Source organism: Etheostoma spectabile, chromosome 11 (genome assembly GCF_008692095.1).
Source record: "Etheostoma spectabile isolate EspeVRDwgs_2016 chromosome 11, UIUC_Espe_1.0, whole genome shotgun sequence".
Lineage (NCBI taxonomy): Eukaryota > Metazoa > Chordata > Actinopteri > Perciformes > Percidae > Etheostoma > Etheostoma spectabile.
The window spans coordinates 11,840,346-11,863,767 of NC_045743.1; the positions used below are offsets into that span (position 1 = coordinate 11,840,346).

A 23,422-nucleotide genomic window follows, 5' to 3' on the forward strand; every position below is an offset into this window, starting at 1 on the left:
TATATATATATATATATATATATATATATGTATATATTACACATCCTTCTGCGTCCTTGGTTTAGGAGATATTTGATCACTTCTTGGTTTGGTTAAGGTGGAGGCATAGCCACTAAATAGTAATGTGCCAGGTTGTACGGTGCAGCCTATGCAAAATAAAAGGTGGTATTCTCAAATATGGCACATTACTCCAAATAGCAAGGTTTAAACAGCTTCAGCAAAAGGTGCAACGGCAAGGACTTGAGACATTCAAAATACCAATGGTCTCACACAATCGGGCCATTCTAACTTTGGCTAAACAACTTGATTGTATCCACATATGTTACTACTGTGTAAGATTAAAAAAGCCCAATTGGATGTTTTTCCTCCTACAGGATTCATTATAAACGTACTGTAGCTGTCCATTTATAAACTGCATGAGTAATTAGTGAGAGATAGGGTGGGAGGGGACGGGGGATGCAAAGGGCTTCAGAATAAGAAAAAGAAAGCAGCTGGGGAGACTAAATGAAGTTTGGCTACATCTGCTGAGTTAAGAGGGGGCTAATGAGGAGCATCTGGCTGGCTGGTTGGCTAACAAAAGGTGGATATGCTAATTAAAGAGACTTTAGTTAAAGTACATCTTAAAATAACTAATTGTACTTTCACTAATTTCTGATTAAAGTTGCTAGACTTTGTAGGAGCCTACATTTATGTTGTTCCATCACAATCACAACAATGTTCCCTCTGTATTTAACCATTGGTTGGTTGCTCAAATGTTTCTTGGGGTGGTATATTTCTTTATTTCATGTGTAAGATGATATGGAGAAGACAACTGAATATCAGGGGTGGGAATCAACAGACGCCTCCCGATACGATATCATCACAATACGATATTATTGCGATTTAAACATATTGCAATATTCTACAACAAATTGTAATTTATAACCTTTTTTCCAACTTCTAATTTTTCCCAATTTCAAATGATGTCCCCAAAAGGAAACTTTGTCAACATCTCTTTTATCAAAAAATGTATATTTCTGACCAACTGACCAACACATATAATAAAAGATCGATACTTGCCGCCTGTGTTTCATACAGTATTGCCACTGAAAATATCGCAATCCTATGCTGTATCGATTTTTTAGACCAACCCTACTGAATATCAATGTCAGATCAGTAAAGCCGGCCAACATGAGGCTGAAAAATCTGAATTAATCAGAGACAGAAAAAACATCACGTATGTGTTTTTCATTGTTAGGAAGATAGAATTTCTTTGTGAGCTCAGCAGATGCAAACAAAAAAGACATAAAGACTAGAGGATGACACATTGCTTGAAATGATGAAGATAAACCCCGTCTCAATTGTCCAATAAATGAGGATTATGGTCCTGGGTCTAGCCACAGATGTGTGGATTTGTTTTGGTTACTAATAAAGGCTAGCCTATTGGCTGTAGCTTGTTGACTAGCTGAATAGGAAGCTAAATCACCGATTGGTTGGTTGGTTGGCTGGCTGGCTGGATAATTATTTAGGTAACTCTAACACTATGGTAAATAACCAACTATTTGGATTGCCAGATACAGGTCCTGTTTAGAAGGTTATTGTGCTTGCTGGTCACATGCTTGTTTGAGTGGTTTGCAGGCTGCAATGGTCCAAGCCAACATGGCTTTTTGGCTAGCTACCAGGAAGGTGGGGCTGGATGTTCAGTTGGCTGCCTATCCAGGATGATGGATTATGTGTTTAAATTCTGACTGAATAACTGTCTGGTTGACTGGCTGAAAGAGTGACGAGCTACTCTAGAGATTGTCTATTTGGCTCGCTGGTGAATCAGGCGACTTCACCGGGGATGAGAATGCGGTTTGTTTTAATAATTGCTTTGCTGGCTAATTATTACTCTGCAGTTTTACATAGAAAAAGCAGTGGTTGGAGTCCAAAGTAACAATACCAAAAGAGCTTTTGGTGTGATATGACACCAAAGGGTAATTAATGTAGTTTTTAACAATAATGTAATTACTCTCTTGCCAGTCAGCTTTTCTTCTTGTACTCTTTGAAGCACTCACTCCCCTTTGAGATATTTTCAATCATTAGACAGGGATTTCCCTGTCGGCACAGTTAACAGAAAAAGGTGTTACATTTTACTACCAAACCAGCTTTGCTGCTGCTGAATCATGCACAGATCCCCCAATAACCTCCTGAAATATAAAGATGGGAGCTAATCACAGCTAAATTAGACCTAGTTTTTTTTTAATGCACAAAAAAGATAAATGCATATCCTAGAGAGGTCAAATGATTAAATGATATGACCAAGACCTACAGCTTTGTGCTGCCCAATGCTTGAATAGCATAGTTAATGTTGGAAAAACATTGAATTAGAAAATTACCACAAGACCTTTTTATTTTTTTATGAAGTGTTATCACAAGGAATGTCCACATAAAATATTAGCACAGGCACATTTGAGTTAGAGTATTCAAACCTTTAAAAGCAACCATTTTAAAATGACTGACAGCCAACATTCCAGTTCTTTACTTTAAAGCCTTTAGTTTTAATTACTGAACTGGAAGTTTTTTTCTTCCAAATGACAAACAAAAAGGGTAGAAAAGCAATATATGTTATGTACATGCTAAAAAATGTTCTTGTAATGTAATGTCCTCTAATGTCTCAACTGATTCTGCTTAAAGTCCATAGGCCCATGGATAGTTTCAGTGAGGAGCATATCCTTTTGGGTTAATGTCAGAGATCTGCCGTTATTTTAAGAATGTACTCAGCATTTGAGAGAAAACACCAGCGATTTCCTTCTATAGCACTGACGTTACTTTTATTGTTACAGCAGTACAATGCCATTTAGGGTACTAACTTAATAATCTTTCATATTTTGTGCAAAATACCACAGGTTGTGCTTAAATATAACATACTAGGTGTGTTCTGTCAAGGACACTGAGCACTATCTGCATTGACACAGACACGATAATTCATATTGTCATTTTCACCTCTAAATTTACAAAGTAGTTCCCACCAACATTTGATTTAAAATAAATCATTAATCTAAAATCACAAGCTTTGCTATTAGTGTGAACTGGAAAAATGTTTAGGCCTGCTCAAACATATTCAGAGATGTGTGGCAAGTTAGAAAGAGTAAAACTAACATCTAAAGCTCTTTTTAAATGTCAATGTAGCTGACCACAAAGCTGCCGTTGTTATCATTAACCTGGTTGTTTAATTCATCACACCACTTTCCCATTATATAATTAAGTATATGATACTTGATTTGATTGATGTGCAGCAACCAGAAAACAAACATGTGAATGTGACCACACTCTGCTTACCTTTGATTTTGTTTTCCCTGCCTACTGTAGCTCTGTATTACCATGGGGACACTGCAAAGCTTGTGGGGAAACCGGGTGTCCTTAATCAATTGTTGTAGATGTAGTTTACATGTTCACAACAAAAAGGTAGAAGATATTTTGATTTGGATGAATGCCTGTGGGTATTATGCTTCACTAAGCACTGAACAAAAATATCGTAAATCAACTTAAATTGATGATAAAAATCCACTTGAGTGGGGTTGGATTGAAAGATTTAAAGAGATGTAAATGGATCTGTATCTTGAGATAATTGAGGGATTGAAAACACTCCAGAAGTTCTGATGGTGCATTTAGTCTTTTGGCCCTTATTTATACCAGCATGTCATCTTGACACAGAAATATTGGACATGTTCAGGGGGCTGAATGACAAATTGTTCTTTCTTTCTTGCTGATGATTACTATCAGCATGCATTATCTTTGCAAAGACTGTCCTTTACTAATGTGCAGCATTTGCTATTTAAATGAAATCTAACAGACCCAGAAAACATGTCTGGATGAATTTCTATGGTGCCATGAGAAACACTGTGTTCACGGCATACTGCATCATGTGTTGTCATGCACAAAACTCAACACCAGCTATAAATGTACCAAGTCCACAGTCTAAATGGATGTGTTGGTGTTTTCACATTGTCATCCCAGCCACAACCTCCTGGCAGTCTTACCAAAAACGGAATATTAAAAGCTTAAAGAAACACGCCAACTTGTTGGGTCTTTAGCTTATTCACTGTTACCCTCAGAGATATACAAGTTGGTACATACCCTTCGGATCTCTGTGCGTGCTGTTACTCTGTCTGACGCCCCCAGCATTAGATTAGCTTAGCAAAGATACTGGAGGTAACAGGCTCCAACTACCCTACTGCTCCCAAAAAGTGATAAAATAACGCCAAAATGTTCCACTTTACATGTTGTGATTTGTATAGTCACAAGGTGTAAAAATAACAAGGTCACACAAGACACAGCCATCTTCTAACGGCATACTACCTGGGAACTATATTCTCAGAAAGGCGAAGCACTGCTACTTGGGCGGAGTGATTACATCGACAGTTAAAGAAATAGTGATTAACGCACCGCAGTAACTTCCGTCAACAAAATCAATCTGAATAGCTAGCTAGTAGTGAACAACACTGGTAATCATGGCTGACTTTGACTTTGAGGATTTTTACTTGGTATCAAACTGAGATCCAGAAAATATGTATTTGTGAGCCAGAATACACAAACGAGGAGTTACAAATTTTGGAAGCTGATAAACAAAATGCCAAATAGACTGAGGTTGAGGGGAGAATCAAAACAAACACATACTGGTCACATTAGCAAGGTGAAGGCTACAGTATAGTCATGACCGTTAGCTCTAGCATTGCTCATTTTATTCTGGGGTGGAGAAGCGCATTTGTGACAGCACAGTCATTACAGGGGATAAACGTAGCCCGAGAACAACTGCAATAATAGTGACCACACTACTCATGTAATAGCATTACTAACGTTACCCCTGTTACAATAGTTAGTCCTCTGAAAACATAACGGAACACTTATCGTAGCTGCAGGGGATCCACTTTGTCTGTTCTGTACTAGTGATGAGATGGCCATATCCTTCAGCACACGTTTCTAAAAAATGTTCATAATAATCATCCTCAGTGAATTGTTCAGAGCAAACACAATGGTTCTTGAAGGTGGCTACAGGTGTATTTGGATTCATATCCAGAGCAAGTATAGCCACAGATTCAGCGGTCAGCGTTTTTGGTTGGAATTTTATAAAAAAATCATGGTATTACCTGGTCTCTCCTGTTAATTGTCGCAGTGAACACCCATGATTGTAAACTATGCTTTTACTATCTAGTAATTGTTGACTATTACTCTAACACTGAGCAAACTCCAGGCAAACTCTGCTCTGTGACTAGACTTCTCAGGTGCTGCAAGCAAATCACTCCGCCCAATCACAGATGCTTCGCCTTTCTGAGAATATAGTTACCAGTTAGTATATGGTTAAAAGATGGCTGTGTCTCATGTGACCTTGTTATTTGTACACCCTGTGACCATACAAATCACCACATGTAAATAGGAACATGTTGGCGTTATTTTGTCACTTTTTGGGAGCAGTAGGCTAGTTGGAGCTGGTTGCCTCCAGTATCTTTGCTACTTGTTGCAGAGCTTCTGCATTGAATTGTATGACATAATCCTGTATCCATCCCCTGACATTTAAAGCAGGATTTCAGAGATGACCGTGACAAAAGTTGAGTTTGTCCAAGATGACAAGCTTACTACTGTGTTATGAGATCTTACCACAATTTTGTCATGCAAAGCGTAACAGGGTTAAAATCAGCTTTCTCTGCCCTGCATACTCACACTCCATCCACACACCACAGGAGGAAAAGCCAAGTTTTCATGTCTTCCTCACAGGGATTCTCAATTCATCAATGGCCTTCAAGAGGAAATTGGCAGACTGTGGAATTGGTGAAAGCAGTCCCCTTTCCTTGCTGGCATATATTGAAAGAAGAAGTGTAATTGGTCATTTGAGAACTCAATTTTGTGTGCACATTAATTTGTTTGCAGCTGTCTCATTAAAAACTACTTTTGATGGTATTATTTTGAGGCAATAACTTCACTTGACAAAAAGATAAAGCATCTTCTCTCTGCAGGCACTGAAAGAACTTGCAAATATCCAAAGACATATTGCAGCTGATTCTAAAGTAACATGTGCTACATGTGCAACTTTAGCTTGGCTAAAATTTTTAAGAAGCTGGCATGTTAGGGGCTGGGCTGGTATTATATTAGCCTGGAAATCTAGACCCAAATCCCAAAGATTAAGGGTCTTGTCAATGAGTAATAAAAATGGCCCAACTCGAGGGGAGGCACCTAGCATGCATTTGAAAATCTCACTGCACGCAATTGGATAACAATACTACAATACACGGGTTGACATACATATGCTTAGCGACCAGCAGAGCTAATTGTTAGATTAAACTCTTGCCATCTCTCTTGTCCGGTCGCAAAACAGCAAAAACGTACCTTCTTGCAAAGGAACGATTCAAGCGCCCTCTTCTGTTCCTCTTTTAGATAAAAAAGCCAAGTCTAACTCATTTATTGTAGAGGCCAGAGTCATTTCAAACAACTGGTGTTCATCCGTTGCCATCTTGCATTGTTTACTAATGACTTTGAGGTTGCAGCGCTGTCATCATCTGATCAGCTCACCTCTGGCCCATATATATCAGATACACTGATGTGATTGGTGCAGCTCGGGTACAAGGGCATGGTTAATGAGCATCATTACTGAATGCCAGAGTGACTCAATGAGCAAATTCCAACACGGTCTCACTGCAGTTTGTAAAATGGTCACTTTTTTTTAATCCATAGATTTATCTACACAGACACGTTCATCTCGTCTTTTTCCTGCGGTGGGACACAATCCATTGGGGAAATGAAACGAGCCAGGTGGGAGACGGTAGTGGTCTCTGGGGGACACGCAACAGCGGGACGGTTTGGTTTAGGAATCAATGAACAGGGAAAGAACATGTCCCACACCAGGACTGGAGCCGCGGTCTCTGGGGGACACTACGATGGGGAAATTAAACGGCACACACTGGACACGACCACTAGTCTCTGGGGTGAAAGTCCTGTGTTGGGACGGTTGTGTTTAGGAAAAGAACAACAGGGAAATAAATCGTCACACATGGGACACAACCACGCTGTCAGGGGGGGGAAAGTCCTGGGTTGTTTGACCCATCCATCACCCCAACCAACCTCCCTGTGCGGATTTTTGGCTTTTCATACTACTCGTTACTGTAGTTGTGCTGTGGTCACGAAATATCCTTCCCATTGAAATGCATTAGTTTAAAATACTTCCTCACCGCCAAAAAAAAATACGTAAACGTGTCCATGTACACAAATCAATTGATTAAATAACGTGACAATTTCACAAACTGCCGTGAGACTGGGTTGGCAAGTTCAAATTGTGGTCTCGCGAGAACTCTGGATTTCCAGGGTAGTATTATAGCCTTGCTAGTATCAGAAGCCATTTACCTTTATTTTATGTTAAAGTTTTGTAGGTACCTTTTGTCCACAGTGATGAACAAGGAAGTACAATCAATCCGAGTCATATTCAGCCAAGAATAGGTTACATAGTCATACTTACCAACCACATATTTGTTAGTCAAGAAAAAAAGGATATTATAGTCCATATCACAACTATAGTGTTTAATTAATTTAAAGATGATGAAATAGAAATTAAAAACTAAACAAATGGAGTGAGGCGAGTCGTTGTTAATTATTGATTCAACGGGTTGTGTTGATTCTTTTTTAAGTGTGTTGTTGTGCACTCAGGGTCTGTTAAAAGGCTTCCTTGAAGGATAATTTTGTGCGTCTTCACTTAATACTCTCTGTGAAGATTCCCCACTACTGAAGCTTTGCAGATAAGAAGCTTCAGGAGCGGAAAATGACAATTGAAGAAAATTAATAACAATTGGATACCTGCTAAATAATGACACACTAAATAGATTTTCAGGACACACAAGGACAAAGGAGAAAAACATACAAACAAACACGAACCATGAAAAAGAAAATACAAAAATGTATGTAAGAGCATGGCATTTCCTTTAAGCTTTAGGCAAGTTTTGATAAAGGTTAACAATATACAAGTGGTGACTTGCATGTGATTACACTGAACATACACAGTACGGTCCACAGAATATTCAAACACATGCTTTGACCTTTTCCAGTCTTGTCTCCAGCCTTAATGAGACCACTGGTAGGCCTACATTTTGGAATCTCCTGGTTTGACTTGGCAGGCGGTGTAATCCCAATTGTTTCACCATGAGGATGGAACTTCTACACCCAAACCATAGGCTTGCTGCTTGTTGCAGTTTGTTGATAGGTACTGTATTTATGCATGTGGTGGAGTTGCTAGAATGTTTATTAGTGAGTCCTTTTCAAATAAACAATAATGAATAATTGATTGCATTTTCAAGTGACCCAACACTGCTGGCTAATGCTTAAATTATGATGGAAAACAAGGCATTCACACACCCCTCATTCACCCGCCAGCCGTTGCACCTGATATTATTCTCTAATTACTGCATGTAATAGAGAATATTATCAGTTCAAAACCAATCAGGACCCTTCAGTGATAGCCATGTGTCTGGACCAGGCCATGCTTAGCTATCCTTTTCACTCTTTGGTGGCAAAAGCAGCACCAGTTTCAGTTGAACTTCAGTCGCCTAGGAATAACCTCAGCTGGTCCTGAATGATCTACCACTGCTGATCCGGTTCATCACAATCTTGTGCTATTTTTGCAATCTATGGTAGCTTCGGTGTGTGCTGAGTCCCGACATCTAAATTAATCAAATGTCGGGCATTATGCACCATGTAGGCCACAAGAGGGCAGGGCACACTAACAAGTTTTGTTGAATTGTAGGGAAGTAAAGCAATTACTCCTTCATTATTAATCCAAACTGTTTTCTTGTACGCTACGTTTGGCTGATGACTTATTTTACTCACCGGATTGTATGGCATTGAATTGGAGCACTTTGCACCACAGGATTAAGATATACTGACAGGGGACAAATTGGGGGTAAAACCTGAATGACTGAGATAAAATAACAAACAAATACAGGTTCTGCTGTTGAGGGTTGAATGGTTTGATTAACACAAAAGATATAATAATTGTAAATTATGTCAGTTCCCAATCTAACCTAACACATAAATTAGACCGCGCTCTTCACCACTATCATTTGGAGAATATATGTTGAAGAGAATTGAAAATGTTCTGCAAGCTTGTGGGGACATTTTACTCAGGCACTCTCCTCTTCCTCCTTTGCTTCATCTCTTTTGTCTTGTTCTCTCTTATAGTACGCCTGTAACATATTTTGTGTTTTAATTCATGGAAGTGGATGGAAGATGGCATGCAAAAACACATTTCAAACCAATGCTGTTGGTATGGTGTGATGCTGTGTGTAGTACCTTAATCATAATACTGGAATTTTTTAACCCTCTTCTTATTGTAAATTGTTTGAGAGTGGTCACAAGTAAAAACATTAATCATTCTTGCATGGGACTTAAATGGCATTTTTTTGTTTTCATATAGGAAATAAAAAATTGGATGTGGATAGTAAAGATGCGTTTTTGTGTGAGGTTGAACATAGGCCTAATATTTTTTCCTATGCATATACGTATGCAGCAAAATAAATGTTGAGACTACAAGAAGGAAACTTTTATCTTTGGTGATCTTAGGACCTACAATGAATACATTATGGACTATAGAAGTTATAAGCGACACAATCAGATGTTACCCATTTGCAGGGAATTCTTACATGTGAGCTGAATATGAGGTTGTAATTCCACCATATTTTATGTGGTGACACACAAAAACACAAACACACACTCAGTTAAAGCTTTTGATTTTATATTTGCTTTGGTGATAACATTAGACAACTCACGCTTTGAGGATACTTATGTGTTTCCTTTATTTATTCATTTAATAAGGCTGCTGTTGTTTCTTCCTTGCATTATTGGGTCTCGCAAGCATGAATACCACTAGCTGCTCTGAACTCTTCCACCCGTAGGGGTCAATGCGAGCTACTGTATACAGCAGTGCATTGGAAGAAATGCAAAACGTTTTTCAGGTGTCACAGGAACTGGTACTTCAGAATGCTATATCCTGGGAAATGGCTGCTCACGCTCCAGTGTTTAACAAATTCAGAATGGTAAAGAGAGATGAGGGTGTCAGGACTTTCTCATTCTCATCTGCGTTACAGATTATCAGTCCAACCCTGTCTCACGGCAGTTTGTGAAATGGTCACGTTATTTTGATCTATTGATTTGTCAACAGGGACACGCTCCGCGGCCTCTGGGGGACGCAACAACAGGGAAATGAAACAAAACACACCGGCGACAACTGCCATTGGCCCCTACAGGTTGAAGACACTGGGCTGCTCTGGGGGATGCAACGGGGAAATACCAACCGCGGTAGACGGTGACAACAAAACCCACCGGGACAGGATAACACATTGTTAACGTAAGATCATGCATTAAGATGAGTTACGGATTCTTTTATGAAGCATAAAGTCAATAGAGGGCTGGACTTCGGGTTTCTGACAGTGTCTCTAAAGCACACAGTAGGATAATGTACAGCTATATGTTAGGAAAGAAGAATGGTTCATACTGTACTTGAAATATCTCAGTTACTATTAAATGTATTGCCATTAAATTTTATACAAACTTTCACGGTCCCCAGTTGATGAATCTTAATGACTGGTGATCCCCTGACCTTTCCCTAGTACTACTGTCGTTGAAAGTTTTGGTATTGAGTGAAATATATTGCAAACTATTGGATGGATTGCCATGACATTTGGTACAAATAATTAAGGTCCTGGAGGATGAATTATAATGACTTGGTTTTAACCATCCAAAAAAATGTGTTGTGTGTCCATTGAAATATAGCAAAAACTGCATGATGCATTAGCACAGAGTCTGGCACACACATTCAGCCTTGTCTCCTCTGCAATGCATTAGGGATTGGTCCTTTCGTTAAAGTTGAGTCATAACCCACATAAACAATGTCAAAACGCGAGTGCACTGAATGTAGATAAAGTGCAGGTTCGTAAGCCATACAAACAACAACTACAAATGAAATCTTCACAGTACAATTTCTGTACTTGCTTGATTTCAATGTACTTGTCTACACACAGTACACATGTATGCATCAACCATTCTAGATTCTGTAATACTTGTTTCCTTAGGATCAGCTTCAAAGCCATAGGTGAGTAAGTTTCAGTACCCTGAGTTGAGGTCAAAGCTGTACAGTCATATCAATATCACATAGTCATGGGCAAACAGTTTTAGTATTCCAGTAAAGACACCCCACGCTACTTATTGCCCCTCTGACTTGTGACAAACTTGGCAACACAGACAGGAAGAGGCCCATATCTTTTTTACCAGCCATGGTCAAAATTGCTCAGTGGGCAGAGACATCATCATTGTAACTCTGTGCAATGTGCTCTGCTTGATGCTTTTGCGTGCCCCCTAGGCTGTTCACAGTTGTGTTTTGTTTCATTTCATAACGTATGCCATTGCTGTGCAATTTTGTGTGATTTTTAAGGTTAGTGTTGTTTCAGGCTTAAAAACACAAAGACCAACGTTATTCTGTTCTATTATCTTTCATTGTTTGTCATTTCATCCCCAGCTCGTCCTCAACAGTGAGTCTTCTATGTTATCTATTTATATCTGGTTGATACAAGCCTGCGATTGTAAGAACCAATCACCTTTTTTATTCTTTTTATTTCCATGAACTCAATGTAATAGATTCTGAGTGACTGGTTACTGGAACTAATTAGAATTTGATATTATTAAGATATATTTTGGACATGCAAAACAAAATTACAGGGGTTAGTGTCTCACCCAGTATGTGGTGGCATTGTTTATTACAGAAGGAAATCTTCCATCACTGTAAAACTTGAAACCTCTCAGTGCTTGCTTTCAATGAGAAATAACGTTATCCTTTCCCCTGTGATGTTCTCAGTAAACCTTCCCCACACGTCTGGGTTTTTCTCACTGCTGGTGTGAAGTCATTGATTCTGAGATGCTGGACCAATTTTGCCCCCTACTGACACATTTTAAATATGCTTTGTCCTGCACTTTGCCTTTTATGAACTACAATCCTGCCTTGGAATTCAAAATCAATAATGCCTCTTGATTTCAAATTTAGCCAAGAGTTAAGATTTATTTTTTACTTGGTTTATAGCTACAATGCTTATAATCACAGTCAATAAATCTAGTGTCATTTGGTGTGCTACCAATCTGAATGACTTTGAGCTGGAGGTGCAAAGAAGGGCACCCTGGAGATTTATCAGAAAGCTGGTCATGAGGAGAACCGAGGCCGATAATTTACACTGGGCCTTGTCGGTCAAAAACATAATTTTCACTTTTAAAGTAAAGTACACAAGGATCTTGTACAGCAGTTTATCTATAGCATTTTGGCTGTTAGCAGTTCATAAGTATTACACATAAACTGCCAATGTTACTTACTTCATTGTGTCCAGTGTTTAACTGTGACAGCATATTAATGACAGTATCCTGGTTCTGCTGTTTGGTTTTCATGAGTTCAGCCATGATGATACTTATGTAGCACCAGATCCATGAAGAGCAAGACAACAGGGATACATCATGTGCTAACAACCATGACAGAGAAGATGACTCTGCCAAAACCTGGTCTGGACAACGATCTATCTTTTCTACCAGCTTTGTCAAGAGTCACTACATTCTTTTTAGTGATATTAGCCTCTGTAGTGGATACTTTATATGTGATTCAGAATTATGAGGATACAAATACAGTATCAGTTTATTTGGGTGTCTCAGTGGCACATTGTGGAGGTGGGCTTCCCTGTAAAGTTCTGCTTGAGGGCAATGTGGCAATAACAAGTGCTTGACTCCACCATGCTGAAACAAAAAAATGTGAGTGACTATACACTTTTGGTTTAAATAAAGGGAAGCATGTCAACACATATCCCTCCAGCTATCATCTGACAGCGGCAGTCATGTTTCACTCTATGACAAAAACCCTGATAAAGAAGACAACCAGGAGGAGATAAGCAAGGAAGCTGAAAATACATATGCACTCTCCAATTTCACATATTTATTTTTTAAGAAAGGCAATTGTGACTGCTTTAACCCCTGTTGCCATGTCAATCATGCATAAAACAAATCTGTTGAAATGACACATAGGTCTGAAAGATAAAACGTTGTTAAAAAGGTAGAATTAGAAAAAGTACTTATCATCTTAAGCTCTTCATAACCCAGTGTTAAGGCAAAAAATATGTAAATGTGATGTAAAATTTGCCAGCAGTGCTGAGGTGGTGGTAATAATAGGAATTTTGGAGAAATGCCTTTCAGTGAATGATAATAGTGGTACTGTGGTAGATAATAGTGGTTTGCCTTCCGACATGCTGCTACAATAGTCTTATTAGATATTCTTTTTCCTTCAGGGTCGGTGCCATGAGTGTTTTTCTAATTGACCCCTTTGCTTTTCCATCAATAACATCTCCCCATTGCTCCTTCCCTCCTCCTCATCTGCCGCCTTTAGCTGTCAGGCAGCGATAAGAGTCACCTCTCACCCTCCTCTCCTTCAGATTGACAGGCTGACATACCATCTCTAAGGTCAGCTAGGTTAATTGGTTTGTGCACATTTTAGATGGACCATTAGGCCTCACAACTGCTAAACTAAAAACATTGCTCTCTCGCTCTCTCCCTTGTTTGAGAGTGGCTGAAAGAGGCAGCAATAATGGTCCAGCCAGAAGTAATATCGGCCAGTGCAATCTGTGGCTCACATTTGTTGCATGTGGCTGTTTGGTCTTTTGATCCTTTTTTTATTTCCTGGTCTAACAGAGGATATAGTGTTGTGGATGGGGAGTTGGGTGTGAGTGGCTGTGAATTAAAGTAACTCTGGATTTATACTTGATGCAAGGAGTGAGTTTGGATTTATGCTTTTGGTACCTGCTACTTCCCTCAATTTGGTTTTCCACGGCAGATTGTACCCCTTCAGTGTAGGCAGGATTCTTACACTGGCATCATCCTAATCCAACACAAACAGTGTGTTCTCTCACTGGATCCTTTCATCTGCAACCAAACAGAGGAATATCTGTACTTCACAATTGATTACTGCATGGTTTTGCAGGAAGTCTTGTGTCGCACAAGTGACGATCTCTGACCAATCAGTGGCCTATGGTGTTTTGACTCCACCTTTTAGTATCAGCTCAGCTTTTTACCAAAAAAAGATACTGTCAACAACCTTTGCCAATGGAAAACCAAAAAGGAGAGGTTCCAAGCGAGTCGAGCCGTGCCGTTTACCTTGCACAGCAGCTCGATTCTTGCAATATCACAAGATTACACATGAATGGCTTTAAGTAATGTGTTTGTGTCTGAACTACCTCCTTGCCACACCAATCAGCCTCCTGTGAGGAACTACTGGCAGCTATGGGTGTGGTTTATGGGTGTGTGATAGCCACGGTTGTTAATTTAAAACAACAATGGCAAACATGTTAGACAGATGGTTCATGCAATCACCTGCCAGGTATTTTTTTAAAGTGCTTGCTCTTTTCCAAACAGTTTCCAATGACAGCTTCTGCGATGGTTTGGTTAAGAAACCATCTGGCACATCAGGTAACCATGCTGTGAAAATGTTGTGGCGCAAGATTTTACCCAATATAGTGCCCCAACAACCGGGATGTATTGTTACCATGCTTTAAGTATATCATCCACAGAGAATGTTTATGTTTGATATGTGATATGGAGTGATGGGGGCTTTGCTCATACTTAACCGGAGTTACATCCGTCTAGCGCTTATCTTTTTTGACTCACGGTATTAGACTGCTGTGATTGCAGCTAGCAAAAGGTCTTCTGTGGAAACGACTTTGTTAGTTGTTGTGTTTAATTAAAAAGGAGCAGATTCTTAAGGCGTTCTTCCATTTAGTCTTGAAACATTTAATTGCAAGGAGGATTGTGGGAAAGGTGCACTGTGCCTTCTTCGGTGTGTGTAGCATACTTTTCTGTACGTTGTCATCTGGACCAATGTTTTGCACTTTTGTTTGGCTCTTTAAATGACAAAATATTGATCACCAAAAACTGTAACAATTACCATTTGCATCAGAAACTTGTCTGAGTAAACACAGGCATACTAACAAATCACATGGTGAACTGCATACATACACACACCAGCCACTTATTAGGTACACCTGTCCAACTGCTGTTAACACTTAATTTCTAAGCAGCCAATCACATGGCGGCAACTCAGTGCATTTAGGCATGTAGACATGGTCAAGAGAATCTCCTGCAGTTCAAACCGAGCATCAGTATGGGGAAGAAAGGTGATTTGAGTGACTTTGAGCGTGGCATGATTGTTGGTGCCAGAAGGGCTGGTCTGAGTATTTCAGAAACTGCTAATCTACTGGGATTTTCACGCACAACCATCTCTAGGGTTTACAGAGAATGGTCCGAAAAAGAAAAAAACATCCAGTGAGCGGCAGTTCTGTGGGCGGAAATGCTTGTTGATGCCAGAGGTCAGAGGAGAATGGCCAGACTGGTTCGAGCTGATAGAAGGGCAACAGTGACTCAAATAACCACCGTTACAACCAAGGTGGGCAGAAGAGCATCTCTGAATGCACAGTACGTCGAACTTTGAGGCAGATGGGCTACAGCAGCAGAAGACCACATCGGGTGCCACTCCTTTCAGCTAAGAACAGGAAACTGAGACTACAATTTGCACAAGCTCATCGAAATTGGACAATAGAAGATTGGAAAAAACGTTGCCTGGTCTGATGAGTCTCGATTTCTGCTGCGACAGTCGGATGGTAGGGTCAGAATTTGGCGTCTGCAACATGAAAGCATGGATCCATCCTGCCTTGTATCAACGGTTCAGGCTGGTGGTGGTGGTGTCATGGTGTGGGGAATATTTTCTTGGCACTCTTTGGGCCCCTTGGTACCAATTGAGCATCGTTGCAACGCCACAGCCTACCTGAGTATTGTTGCTGACCATGTCCATCCCTTTATGACCATAATGTACCCAACTTCTGATGGCTACTTTCAGCAGGATAATGCGCCATGTCATAAGCTGGAATAATCACAGACTGGTTTCTTGAACATGACAATGAGTTCGCTGTACTCAAATGGCCTCCACAGTCACCAGATCTCAATCCAATAGAGCATCTTTGGGATGTGGTGGAACGGGAGATTCGCATCATGGATGTGCAGCGGACGACAATCTGCGGCAACTGTGTGATGCCATCATGTCAATATGGACCAAACTCCCTGAGGAATGCTTCCAGCACCTTGTTGAATCTATGCCACGAAGAATTGAGGCAGTTTTGAAGCAAAAGGGGTCCAACCCGTTACTGCATGGGGTACTAATAAAGTGGCCGGTGAGTGTACATGTAGCTACAGCGGCTACATGCGCAGGCTCTGCAGGCCTATCTTAAGCAAACTAAATGGAAATTCCTTTTTTCATACAACCTCAATCTCATCATCAGCAGTTACTATGGCGAGTACAGTGTTATCAAAATTGACAAAAACAATAGATAAAAATACAAAAGAAAGTTGTAATAATACCAGAGTGTTTCTTTAAGTAAATTTTAAGCTGAAAAAGGAGTTAAATGAGTCACTCGCATCCAAAATGTAGAGACTACTGCTCAGGCATTCCCTCTGGCAAACACAGCCAACCCAGTGATGGTTGTTATCTTTGACAGGCTGCCACTGACCAGTGGTTCCCTATCATTAGCTGTTTGAGTCGTGCCTGGTGGCCATGAAGAAACACCTCTTTCTGTGTGGCGTATAGGCTGAACGGGACTTACAACCTAATCTGTTGCCTTACACATAGCAGATAAATGGAGCAGGACAGATACTGCTGCTGCGCCTTCACGTTCAACTTGTGAGTCAGCTAATTGATCAAACTGACTAGTCAACAATGTATTCTGGTTCTAAGATGTTGATGTGTCCAATCCAGGGGCCCGTGTCACTGCTGTGGCATCACTAATTTATTACGTTAATAGTTTTACAGGGGTATGCCGCTGATACATGCAGGTGTGCCCGTGTATATCCACCTAGCTCTCAGTTCCACATCAAAGACTAATAATACTGCACTCCACCCCCCCAGCCTTGCCTCCCCCCTGGTCATCCACCTCAGCCCGTTAGGGAGCTGCAACCTGTAATTGGGTGTGTGGAGCCTGAGAGGCCATGTAGTGGATGGCTCAGCGGAGACTGCAAGAGTCAATTACCAGCGCTGACAGTGCCGTGGAGAGAAAGGTACAGCAGACACACTGTAGTGATCTGTCTGAGCAAGATAATGGAGACAGGTGGTATGTACTAATGTGAGACCAACATGCATTTCTCACCTCACGGTACCAGTGACAGCTGTGGCACATTTCTTACTTATGAACAGGGGTTAAGCACAAGGCACAGAAAAAGTTAGAGTCTGTAATTTAGGCAATTTCTGTCAGTGAATACAATTAGTCCATAACATTGACTAACATAGAGTACTGATGTAAATTTGCTCATTCTTGCTTAGTCTTTTTCCCCTCATCACATGACAGTTTTTCAGTGTTTTACAGAGAAAACAGGTAAATATTTCATAGAGTCATGTGTCAGCCATGTCTCAGTGCTGGTGCTCACTTGGCTTTAAAAATGTATTACTGTGTCAATGATTTAACAATGGCAATATTTTTAATCAAAGACGATCCCAGGAGCCACTGGTTCATTTTGCCCTATCACATCTGACAGAATTTGATTCACGATGTCATCATTCTCCATATGCTCAGACAGGGATGGGAATTTAGAGCTTGGCTTTCGCTGGTCACTCATCTTCATGTCTCTCTTCAATTTGCTTCTTTTTTGGGACTGTGTTGCAGTCTATCTGCAAGCATTCATCAAGGTATCATGGTCTTATTTTCCCTTTCCACTTTTTGTTATTCTTATATTGATGCATGCTGCTGGACTACATGTATGTACAGTATGTGATATTACATTCATTTGACTGTGAAGATAGTTTAGAAAAATCTTCCATCAGCCTTTTTTTCAGACAATGCAGAGCTTTTCACTTCAGTAAATGTTCAGTGGACATCCAACTACTTATCTGGTTCAAAACTAGAAAAATGCTCCATGGGACCATAGCTCTATTTTTTTGTCACTAACAACAAAAAACACTTAAATTGTGCAATATAATCATGCATTTATTTTGTATGGGCTTTGTTTTTTGTGCACGACAGGTCATTGTGTCCTGTTCTGTTTTATATTTGATGCTGTTCACGTTACAAAGCACTAAGAGACAAAACACATATTGTTGTAATTTTGAAATGACTGGTGGTCCTCTGTTGTACAAAGAATACAGGTTTCTTTTTAAAATCACTTCTTACGTGACTATAATGCAACTATAATGCACTTCAGCAGCACTTGGTACGCAGCATTGTGCTTCTTTCAGGTAGATTAATTGTCAGGTACAGAACCGTCTTTTAGCAACTGCTGACCGTTCTGTCATGTGAGCCTTCATACTCTGCTCAAGACAGTCCCTCCAATTGCTTAGGACAACTAGGTGAACGGAACAGCTGTCTGTTTTTACTGATCACTGACATGGTCGCAGTTAGCAGCTGCATAAGGATGTGCAGTGAAACCTATTTAGCCTGTAGAGTCAACAAGTTCTCAATCTCATCAGTAAATAAAAAGTCTCTTTAGCTTCATGTTTAGACTCGGTTGGTAGGGACTCTTGGCTTCATCTTTTGACGCTGAGGGTCAGGACTCGGGAATCAGCTATGCTCGTATCCTATTTTGAGCCCACGAAAATACTCCTGGCATGTCCCGATCATGTGACTGACCCCCCAAAAAAATCCTGTTGTGCAAGATCCCGAGAGAAAGACTACTGGATCCCGTACCGCTCCTGTTTTGTTCCTTATGTTGTCTAAGCAAGTTCTCAGTTGCCCCTCCCCACGTTTTTTTTATTTTTATTCCAACGTATTTGAGTCTGGAGAGAGACTGATTAGTATCTTACCTTCTATCCGTTGTCTCCGCTGTTGCTGATTTTTAAAATAATATACTGCATCGTTGTTGTTTGCACACCTTTTTCCATGTCTTCTTCCATCCATGTCATGAATGGACTCAACTGGATCCGACTAAAACCTAACTGGTATTAAGATACACACTTTTAAACAGTCGGATATCACATCACTTAGTTTCCCCAGGTGGCGTAGCAACAACGCAGGAGTTTCAGTTTTGACGGGTAAACCTGACAGGAATTCAGACAATCCAAAGATAGGCAAGGTGATCTATTACTGCATTTTGCAGCTCTGTTAACCACACACACAGGTCTAATATAGCCTTAACTTCCCCTTGTCTCTATGATTCAACAATGACACTGTGTGGTTTCATATTTATTATTATTATTATTTTTTTTTTAAACAAAATGTCTCACAAATCTTCCGGCTCCGTCCTACTCCCGTTGATTTAAATGCTCTATCCGTCCCTATCACATTACCGACAGTGAGATTTCCTACTAAACCGCTGGACTCCCGTGGGAATCAGGATGTACTTTAAACTGACATGTGGCAAGGGAAGAGAAGGGGACACTTAGATTTAGGAAAAGATTGTGGGTGAGGTTCACAAATTGTGCATTTCAGTGAGACGCGGGACAAGAACGGGACACAAACCCAGGTCTCTTGTGTGAAAGTCCTGTATTGTTTTACCCATCAAGCAGCCCAACCAACCTCATTACGTGGATTTTAATTCTTTCATAATACACATTACCGTTGTCGCTTTTAATACTACGTCATCTAACAACGCCGTGGCCGAGCTACTGCTCTGCCCTTTTTTGTCTGGTACAGACGCCAAAGGGTGACTTTTGCGTTGGTATTCTACATTTAGTGCCACTGACATGTTTTAAAGGGGGCTCTATGCAGTTTGTGCCATTTCTTTGCTTTTTGCTCGTATGTTTCTCTATAGAGCCCCCTCTACAGCTTTGGAATAGATATTTGACAGCTCCTATGTTTACTTGTGTGTGACTCCTTGCTCGGTCAGTCTGCCGCTACCTCTTTCTCTGTTCATCCGACAATGCTTTTCTAGCTTTCCGCTTCTTTTTTGGCAGCTCATCCATGACAAAAGTATGAATAATTCCATTGCTACCTTGTTAGCCGGTTCCTGAATGGGCGTATGTGTGTAGTGCCGTGAAGCAATTCAAAACACTTCCTGACGCTGAGTCCGGCGACTTGCCGGCTGAAAGTTGCAAGGTTTTTTTTCCGCTCACAGGCGGTAGGGGGGAGCGAGACGACCACCATTCAACTCTAAAAAAGTCATATTACCATTCCAATGACTCTGAAGCTTTTCAGTTAAGGTAAATTAAACTAAAAAAACTGCATAGTTCTCCTTTAATGGTGGCTTTAAAAGTCATATCTGGCAGGTTAGTTCTTCATATTAACAAACATTTTGAACTATATACCAAGCTGTGTTGCAAATGATCTAATGTTGAAAAGGTACTTGGCCCTTTGTGGCTGCTATTGCTCACAAATAATAGTGTATTTGACTGTTTGAGAACATGAGATGTCTTACATATGTTTCTATCATTACCTGATGAACTTGGAGTCCTGGCATCATGCAGTCAGCAACTATATTGGTTTTGATGAGAAGTCTAAGCATGGGGATCTTTTTTTGCATGCTGTAACAAACAATCAGGGTCCATAGAGGGGTGAATACTGATTTAGTTTTCATAATGAGATGCAGCAGTTTTAGTTATAGTATGGCCTGACAGGCTTAGTTTAACAAATTATGATATTATTTGACAATTCTTCTAAAATGCTAATTTTAAACAAAGTGAATCTACTTTCTAGCTAAACTGCAGTGTGCGTGTAAATGTTTGCCATGGTATTCACAAGTCTGTGGGTTTTGTTAGTGTGAAACAGTGTATGGTTAGAATTGTGGCGGCGATTTAAATAGCTGCGGCCCTGAGACTCTATCTAAACTGCATTTTGTTGCATTGTACCTGTACATGTGTAATGACAATAAAGTTGAATCTAATCTAATCTAATCTAATAGGTGGGGAGTAAACAACTCTGAGGTCTTCACACACAATGACTAAGTGCTGAGACCCTCCTAATACCTGTCCTGACCATAGTGGGGGTTTCATGCCTAACCTACATTTCACTTTATGCGGCACTGAAACTATACGTCATAAAAAAGTAGAGCTATTTTTATTCTTTGGATAAAAAAAAGGCTTTTTGAACGAAGTGATGGGATCAGATTAGCATTGTGCAGTCCAGGAATTATCTCCCCAGCATGAAGATTAAAGGAATGTAATAAAAAGATTACCTGCACCTAGATTTCTTGAAACCATTAATGAGATTATCTGCACATAAATCTGTATTTCTTAGCTAATCCGTTAGAGCACAGCAGCCAGGTGCAGCACAGCACAGAAAAAAATCAATCTTAAAGCTGCACACAGCAAAATGTCTCATCATCATTTTGATATATTTAGATATAAAGCCCTCTAAACAGGCTAAGGTAAGTGTGGCATCACACGGTATGACAACTCAAACTGTATTTAAACAGATAGCTCCTAAAAGAGCAAAAGCGAGAGGGCCTTAAAATAATATTTTGTCAAAAACATTTCAATTAGGGATCATCATCAACTAGTGCAATGTTCCCTTTTAACAAAGACAGTTTTTGGAACCTTTTATTTAGTCGCTAGTTTTTTAAATATAGATATATGATATGATGCTGTTTTCTTTGCACGCAGTTACCACTTCCACTTATCTATACAGCTGAGGATATTATACATTTAAAAAAAAAAAGATTATATTGATTCACTTCTGTTTCTCGCTCTGGAAACTACCCCCTACCTTCCTCAACACACACACACGCTTTAGTGCCTGCAGACCACAAAGGACTTTTGTGTCAAGTGCTGTTTTTTGATTTTAAGATAAAATTGGTATGCTGCAAACCCATTGTGGGTATGCAGGGGGAGTCGAGAGAACGTGAGAAGGTTTCACTTGTCATAACAGTATCTCCCAGTTCTGTACTAGGAAAAAAGTAATTTACTATATGGGAAATGGTGGTCCACCGATTGTAAACACCTTTTTACAAAATTTCCAGCATGGTTTCTGTGGTTATTGAATGCGTAAGTGTAAGTGTGATTTCTCTAAGCGCAGAAATATAGATATGTTATCAGCTTTTGTAAACCTGAGCCTAACGCCTACACTGAGCAAAGTTGTGACTGTGTTGGAATTGGCATTTGCATTACACGTGACAACTCAAAGAATACATATTTAGCCTATTTCAAGTTGTTCCCCATTAGTTTGACAAAAGAATGTCAATGGGCTTTTATTAATTGTTATTTAACGGGTTTTTATATAGCACTTTTCTATTCTTAACGACTACTCAAAGCGCTTTTAAAATAGAACAGGAACCATTCCTACACATCAAAGACACTTTGACATGGGACTGAAAGGCCAGGGATCTAACTCACAACCTTCTGGTTCAACCACTGAGCCACAGTAGAATACAAGCAAGACATTTGTTAGATCCAGTTGCTTTAGTAATATTGTAAATTTAAAGGATACAAAAACAGATGAACTCACAAATGTTTTTTTTCTTCAAAAAATGTCGTTGACCAGTTTTAAAACTTTAAATGAATCCTTAGATGATATCACATTCATGTATTCCCCTTTCAAATTGCCACAATGTCTTTTATATTTTAAACCCAGAAAGGTTTAACTGCTTTATCTGCAGCCATATTCAGATGGGAAACCATTTCTATCTATCTATAGAGATGCAAATTACCATTATCTGTCTATGTCCTCAGAGGCTTCACACCAGATGTATTTTAAAGTGAGTCAACAGTTATGATTGCATGAGAGTGAGATGCCTGAATAAATGCATTCAGATATGTTGTCGAACTTGAATATACTGATGTAACATATTTTAGGTAGCGGCGTGACTGATCCCTGATCCCATATAGCACCATCATTACAGTAGGTCAAATTTGAAACCAATACTTTATGATTTTTATGACCAAACATTTGCAAAACTATCCATCATTCCAGCACTTTGTGTTTGATGAGTCAAATGAGCAACTGTTAGCTTGCTAATGTGGTAAACTAAAATGGTTGTCATGCTAAACACAATGCCTACTAAACATCAACATGTTAACATTTTACAGTCAAGTACATGTACAGCCTCACAGAGCCATTAGCATGGCTGTAGACCCTTATACTTTACCTTTGCGAGGACACTGATAAATTATGAATCAATTCAATAATTGTTTAAAAACTGTGCAGGTACTTTTTTGTTAATCATGGCTTATATACTAGTTGAGGTCATAGTTTAGCAGGGCTTTGAATTAACTGTTTTGATCACCAGCCAACAGTGCTAGTAGATTTTTCAAGTTACCAGCCAATCCGATTTTCCATTAGCCTAATTTTTACTGATTTCAACAGATTTTAACTAACTTTACTACTTAATTTCAGCGCCTTTGGTTTGTCTTCCGTCATTCTGTTCGTCTTTTCCGTTTCAGCTTAGCTCGTATTCGATACCACACACGTTATGCGCGTAGCCAATGGTATTGCGACGCTTCACA

At 39.8% G+C, this 23,422-nt stretch overlaps 1 long non-coding RNA gene across 1 annotated transcript; it reads left to right on the top strand.

Annotated features, from left to right (window-relative positions):
• The first annotated feature begins 6,767 nt into the window (after positions 1 to 6,767).
• On the top strand, positions 6,768 to 23,303 carry LOC116698173 (uncharacterized). The gene is made up of 3 exons (XR_004334144.1): positions 6,768 to 6,778; positions 11,111 to 11,115; positions 23,169 to 23,303. It is a non-coding gene; the product is annotated as an uncharacterized LOC116698173 (long non-coding RNA).
• The last annotated feature ends 119 nt before the right edge of the window (positions 23,304 to 23,422 follow it).